Source organism: Cricetulus griseus, chromosome 2 (genome assembly GCF_003668045.3).
Source record: "Cricetulus griseus strain 17A/GY chromosome 2, alternate assembly CriGri-PICRH-1.0, whole genome shotgun sequence".
NCBI lineage: Eukaryota > Metazoa > Chordata > Mammalia > Rodentia > Cricetidae > Cricetulus > Cricetulus griseus.
This window is the reverse complement of record NC_048595.1, coordinates 234,093,948-234,101,457: the sequence shown is the minus strand read 5'-3', so window position 1 is coordinate 234,101,457 and position 7,510 is coordinate 234,093,948.

Genomic DNA, 7,510 nt, shown 5'->3' with positions numbered 1-7,510 from the left:
CATGTATGTCTCCACGCCTCAGGGAAGAAGACCTCACAAAGGCATTGCATTTTTATCAGGTCTAGATTTGTGCGTGTTCCTCAGTTCTAGGTCAGGACTTTGGGACATGGTTAAGTGCAGAAACTGTAGGTGTGGGCACAGCTCCTCATCCTGAAGCCATACTGCACAGTTCTCCTCTTCCTGGAAGCATGCTTCTGGGAGTTGGAGGAGGACAGAGTTCCTGTGAGGAGCAACGTGGCTCCTCTCTGGGAAAACTTGGGGTGTAGAAACACACAGGCATAGCCAAGAAGCTTGGCAGGCACAGGCCAGTGGGCACTGCCCTGTCAATTATATTTCTTTCTAAGGAAGAGGTCCTGCTGGGAAGAACTTTCTGGTCCTAAGGCTGGACTGAAAGGCCGGAAAGGATAGGTACTGTTGTTAGGTCTTCTAATGTCTGTGGCCAGAAGCCTGAGAGACCTTTCCTTTCAAGATATTTCTCACTATCAGCTGTGGGCTTTCTCCAGCTTCAGGGCAGCTATGGTGGCCCCAGACCAGGACCTTTGGCCATTCTCAGTGCACTGTTAGCCTGTGCTGTGGTATCCTGTGAGCTGGGCCTTGCCCCATCATACTAGCTCTTTGCAGACTTCAGGCTGTGCTTTTTAAGGCTAGTAGGGATGCATTTGTTCCCTGGGCCATTCTAAAATCAGATCAGGAGTCACCACAAATGCCAATTTTATCATTTTTTTTGTTACTTTGCTTGGAGGTCACCCTTTGCTCACCTGCCTCTGACAATGGTTAATTGCAGTGATTAAGAAGAGGGGGACATATGATTGCTATCTGTCTCCTCACTGCCCTTAGAACAAGTGCAAGGGACAGTGGAGATGGGTGAGCCCTTGGCTGGCTGCCATGTGAGGGTGACCCCCAATCTCCTCATTAGTGACTCAGGTCTTCAGAGCGCTGGCTCTTTCATCACTACCTGAGTCCTCGAGTCCATGTGTGGAGATAAACAGCACGTTGCCAGAGAGACTGGAGGTTGGCCATGAGCTACACAGTCATGGGGTGGGGTCCAGGCATGGGGTCAATGACAGGGCAGGCTTTTGTGGCAGGCTGCCTGCGCAAGCAAACCCTTTGAATGTTCTGTGCATGGCACCCACTGAGTTTTTGTTTCCTCCAGCAGCTGGAAGGCATTGCTACACCCAGTCCCTTTCTTTCCCTTCAGTGTCGGGAGCAGATGCTGACCCCACTCAGGGCCTCCTCAGAGACAGCAAGGCTAACATTCCTCCATGAAGGACACTCCCTGCCCTGTGGGACCTAGTGCCTCCATCCATGTCCTCTCTGTCCTGTAGTTGGAAACCCAGGGGTGCTGCCTCTCTGCCACCTTCCAATTTGCTGCAGACAGACTCAGAATGCTGATGGCCACATCACCCGGTGCCAGTGTAAATGAGTCCCATTCATTTCCTGCCACTGGCATATGGCATGTCATTGTCCTTGGTCACCGAGGCAGAAGTGATGCAATTTGTTGGCATGTCTTGCCACAGCACAGACTACTCATCCCACTGAGCCTCAGAAAACAACAGAAGTCGAGAAAGGGCAGCCAAAACCGTCACGGCTTTATCACAAAGGCACCCGGGGCTGGGAGCTGGGAAATGAAGGCTGCATGTCTCCATGTCTTTCTTCATAGAAACCAGAGTGAAGGATCTTGAGACATTTTCCCTTCTTCTCTAGGTCACCAGTACTTTAAACCTTTGTGGGACAACATTTGGAACAGATGTTTCCTGACTGGTCTCCACTCTCTTCCCTCCACTCCATAGACACCCACACAGGTAAATGTTGAGGACTTTTGTGTTATCCTGAGGGTGCAAACCTACTCTAGTAACTTGCACAGGGGAGGGAGGGGACTCCTGAAAGAGTCCCTTTATTGTTTGAACAGAGTGGTCCAAAGGGAAGGGTGGTCTTGCCCACAGGCTTTCATGGAGGTCCCACCCCCTTCAGCTTGGGCCTTTCAGGAACAAACCACTATGAATATCAGAAGGCTGAAGTCTCCTCTTCTCTGTGCTCTGGCTTCATGTAGTACTGAGGATAGCATGTGTAGTCCAAGACTGATGCAATGCTGCCCATTGTGATTCTGAGTGTGACCCAATGATGCTCACTTACCATGGACAGGTCACACTGGGTGCGCTACATTGTCACCAAGACATGCTCATAGGAGCAAAGTCCAGCATGCCCTCCAGTGCCACAGATAGAGACAGATTCCATGCATGGTCATGAGAAATGGGTGAGGATAGAGCTGTATTATTGGTTGCTGCTAACTCAATACCATGGTCACGCTGTTGTGGAAACCTGAATTAAGGTCGCTGCCTGTCTACTGACATAGGAGTTTGGCAAGACCCTGTGCTCATCAATAATCCTTTGTCATTTCTGCCTCACAGCTCTGGTTCAGGTTGCTTGAGAAGGTGCAAAGGTTCCTTCCAGCTTAGAAGGTCTCCTGCTTGTCCACCATGGACCCCACTCCAGTTATCACCAGTGTGCTTGGAACCTGAGAGCTTTGGGCTTCTTTCAGTCTTGCTGGGGTCCAAGTGTCATATGAAATGTGTGGAGAACCACAAAAAAGGAGCAATGGCATGAGTTTCATGATCTGGTATGTGACACTGGGGACTGAGGCTGGAAGCCTCAGGCAGGTTTATCTAAGCAGCCATCACTGAATAGTAGGATAGACTTTCATCAGCTGCTCTACTCTAGCAGTGCCTTTGGGTTTGGGGACAATTCTCTTTGTCTTGATCAATGTCACAGTGGATGGAGCTCCATGCAGAGAGGTAGTTACTCAAGGCATCGTAATGGATTTATACAGTTTTGTCTCTGAAGATGTAGAGACAGGGTAAATATTCTTCTTGAGTTTGAAAATAATGAGCATGGGAATAGAGCATTGTGGCTTAATCTCAGGAAAATTGAAAAGTTTTCTGTATTAGAAGAGCATTCTCTGGCACTCGCTCTGGAGACCAGGCTGGCCTCGAACTCACAGAGATCCGCCTGTCTCTGCCTCCTGAGTGCTGGGATTAAAGGCGTGTGTCACCAATGCCTACAATCCACACTGCCAAAGAAGCTAGTACAGAAGAAACAGCTGACCTGAACATCAGGAAATTCTTGCTCCCCAGACTGATAGCATGGGACTGATCCAGACCCCAGGAACATGGGTTTCTGTGAGGAAACCTTGGACATCTACGGGACCTCCTGTAGTAGTTCAGTACTTATCCCTAGCATAGGTGTGGACTTTGGGAGCCCATTCCACATAGAGGAATACTCCTTGAGCCAAGACACACAGGGATGGGCCTAGGCCCTATCCCAAAGGATACAATAGACTCTGATGAGACCCTATGGAAGGCCTCACCATCCAGGGGGAGCAGAAAGGATATGTGATGGGTAGGCTCTTAGTTGGGGGCAGGTAGGGGAGGACGGGAGGAAGAGGGAACTGGGATTGTCATGCAAAACAATCCTGTTTCTAATTCAAATAAAAAATTATTAACCCCCCCAAACAAAACAAAACAAAACAAAACAAAACAAAACAAAACAAAACAAAAAGAAGAGCATTCTCTGGTTCTGTGAAAGGAAGTCTACCACTATCCATGTGGAGTGCTCGTTATCTACTAGATTTGATTGGATTTATACCCACTTAAGAGGCAAATGCTTTAGAGGGTGTTTCCAGAGAGTTTTACCAAGGATGGAAAACCCTCCCTGGATGTGGTAGCCTGGGATTTTGAACCAAACAAGAAGAAAGCTGTTTGAGAACCAGCATTCATTTCTCTCTGTTTCCTGATTATGGCTACAAGGAGGCCAATTACCTCATAGACCCCACAGCCACACCTCCCTTGATGTGGTAAACTTCCCTCTCAAGCTGTGAGCCAAAATAAATCATTCCTTCATGTTGCTTTTGTCAGACATTTTGTATTAGCCGTGAGAAGAGTAACTAAAACATCACTTAAAATTTTCTCATTATAGAAGGAGAAAGCAACTGAAAAGAGAAGATAACCTCCATCAGCTGTCTAGTGCAGTTTTAGAGAGGGAACAAAACCCACGGTATGAATATTCACAGAACAAGTCCATGAAATGTTCTGGGTGCTGAAAATACAGCCGTCGATGACTGACTCTCTACCCTCCAAAGCCCCAGAGTCCCCTAGGAGAGGAGGCTCTGCTCGCAGGAAAGTGGGAGGGAGAGGCTTCCCTCTGCCCATTCTACTTTGTAAAACCAGCCTTCAAAGATCCTTCCTGCTATTTCTTCTGGTTTAAAACTCTACCTCTTCATCCACCATAAAGGATTAACTTCTGCGACAAGCTCCCATCACCAGCAACTTTACTCTGTCTCCTGCACTACGATGGACTGAAATTCTCTGAGTTGTGAGTCAAAATAAACCTTTTATAAGATTATTCTGCCAGACATTATGCTGCACCAACAAAAAAGTAACCAATGAAGAGAATTTATATGAAGAAGTGGATTGCTGCAGATACACACCACCATAATTTTTTAGGCCTCTGGAATAGGATTGAACTAGGGGGTGCAGGCTAGAGAACTTGACTTCTCTAAGCAGAACCTAGTTTTGGGTGGGTGTTCAGGGGATTCAGACAGTGACAGCTGTGCTTACGAAGCTTCAGATGGGACCAAAATGTTGAGTACGATTTGGACTAGGGGCCAATTGTGTTAGATGCTACACAGAATCTGGTTATGTTTTGCCTGTTCCCTAAACATTTGAGAGGGGCTAAATTAAAAAGTAATGCACTAATTTATTTGAAGGAGAAAATTTAAAATAGCCAAATACACAGACTGAGGGGTGATTATTTCTCACTGCTTCTAGTCAGATTATTCACTAAGAACTTGGAAGGGGAAAGGAAGAGGGGATCAGTGTAAAAATAATCTGTTTGGAAAGAGTTATTACCCTGAAAGTTGTTGAGAACCTCTGAACTTGGCATTAGGGCAATAGGAATGTGCCCAAAATTCGAGTGAAATGTGGAAACATATTGACTGGGTTAAAATGAGAGTGCCTAAATGGAAGAGCCCCAGGGGTTCACTGCTCAAACTCTACTGCCTAGAGAAGTATTTTTTCTGGATCTAACCATCCTAGCACTTGGTGATCATGACAGCATGACAGCCATGATCACAGAGGCGTGTTTACATCTTGAGCTGGTAGCAGAACTTGGAATATTTAGGAGGTACTTTTTTAGGTATGCAAAATGGAAGGGGTGTGAAGTCATGGGGGCTTGCACCAAGGTAGTAGAGAAAAGCCTATGACACTAGGAAATTGGAACTATGACAGGGAGATGAGTAAAGTCCTAAAGGTAAAGCCCACACCTCAGTGGGCAACTACAGAATGTTGGAGATGTTCAGAACACAAGGAGAGTCATAGTGACTGAGTGAAGCTGGCCAGAGGTAGAGCCCATTTTTGTGGCAGGTAGCAAGGATCACAGAGGTTGAGATAGACAAGCCCTGGGTCTTACCTCATAACACCATCTTCCACATACATTGGGCATGGAGCTGTAGGGCTTAATGTCCATCCTGCTGTGTCTTGTTCTTGCTTGGGCCCAGTCTTTCCTTGCTATTTCCCATCCTTCCCCATTCAAATGGGGGATGTTTAGTCTATGCCTTCCTATATTGGAAGCATGTAACTTACTTTGGGGATTTATGGAGGACCACAGCTATTTCTTTGAGTCTCAGAAGGGACTTGGTACTTTGGACTCGTGAATACCTGAGACCATTAAGTTACAGTGACTTTTGTAGGGGGATAACTACATCTTTATTATGGCATGGCCATGAGCTTTTTGGAGTAAAAGGTAGAAGTTTGTCTTGATTTCAATGTCTTTCAGAGGCTCATGTTTTGAGCACCTGTCTCCCAGCTTGGGGCATTATTTTAAAAGGCATAGACCCTTTAAGGGGTGAGGCCTTGAAGACAGAAATAAGCCTGTAAGGGTGGTCTTTGAAGGCTCTACCCTTCCTGGTTATGGCAGAGTCTTCTCTGCTTTCTGAATGTCATGATGTGAAGACCACAGCCCCGTTGTTCCTGTCTCTACAGACTTAATTGCTCTGCCTTTCCCTCTCTGCCAAAAATGGACTATGAAGCTCTGAAATTGTGACCCCACACAAATGTTTCCTCCATGAAATTGCATCTATGGAGTATTTTGTCAGAGTATTGAGCAAAGTTACTGATACAGTAGTCTGCAGTTTATAGGACATGACGTTGGGAGAAACAGGATCCTGGAGAATTGAGTTCACTCCCTGGGATCCTCATGATAGAGGAGCAACTCAGCTCCCAAAAGTTGTGCTTTAACCTATTGGAACACACACACACACACACACACACACACACACACACACACACACACCGACACAGACACACACAGACACACACACAGAGAAAAAGATTTAAAGATGAAAAACTATTCTTAGAGATAAACAAATGGAGATCTTAAAAAGTTGCTACAAGATAAATATATTTTTATACATTATTATGAATAGTTTCAAATGGAAAGAAAGCAACTATGTTTTCAAGAGTGTTAAAATTGGATGTGAAGCCAGAGCCCCCTCTCAATGCTGGCTCAGGAAGGAATGAGGAGGTGTGGCATGAGGGAAAGCTGAGCACAAGGAGTTTCATTGTTAGTGCATTTGGCCAGTGTAGACTTGGAATGTGCAACCAGCTCTTGAGGGAACTCCCTAGCCCCAGGAACATGGAGGAGTAAAGCAGACTTTTCATGGAAAAGCAGGAGTTTGCATGCCCTGTTTCCTTCACACAGGCTCTCTGGACCCTTGTTGGACCTCCTCAAGGACACCCCATCTCTGTTGGGATGATGTGAGCAGAGAGGATGGAGGCACACACACTGTAATACAGGGCTGTAAGGGATGCTCAGTAGACAGGGTGGTTTCACAGGGTTTGTGTCTCAGGACATCTCATTCAGGATTACAATTTCTTTCATTAAATGATACTTCCCTTCCACAGGGGTTCACTGTGTCAAAACAAGAAGCTCCCCTTTCTTTCCAAGCAAGCTTCTGCTCCTACCCCATCCCGTCACCTGTGCTAGCCCTGCAGACAGACAAGTGCTCAGAACTTTCTAACACCACAGTATTGAGTTGGGAGGTGGAGTACATCTAGTCCAGGGCACCAGAACCACATATCCACACACAGACTGCATGCTAGGACAGAGATAATATTTACCAACGAAATATGCTTTGCCCAGGCAAGTCTAACTCAAACTACTGACCTATTCATATTACTAAAAATTTGCAAACATTCTGTACTGTGTCTATGAAAGAATTTTAAATAGCAGTGCATACTTTGGAAAAACATAAGACCACAGAAAGCCAATTTAAAAATATGGGAGAAGATAAATGAGTAAGCAATATTAATATCTGTTAATGGGCTATATAATTTACTATGGCCCTGATAATATTAATACATGAAAGTGTGCAGGAGGATTGAAGAAATGGCAATGGTTCATAAAAGTGGAGTATGAAGTACCAGAATTCTTGCAGAAAAACCATAGGACAGGACCA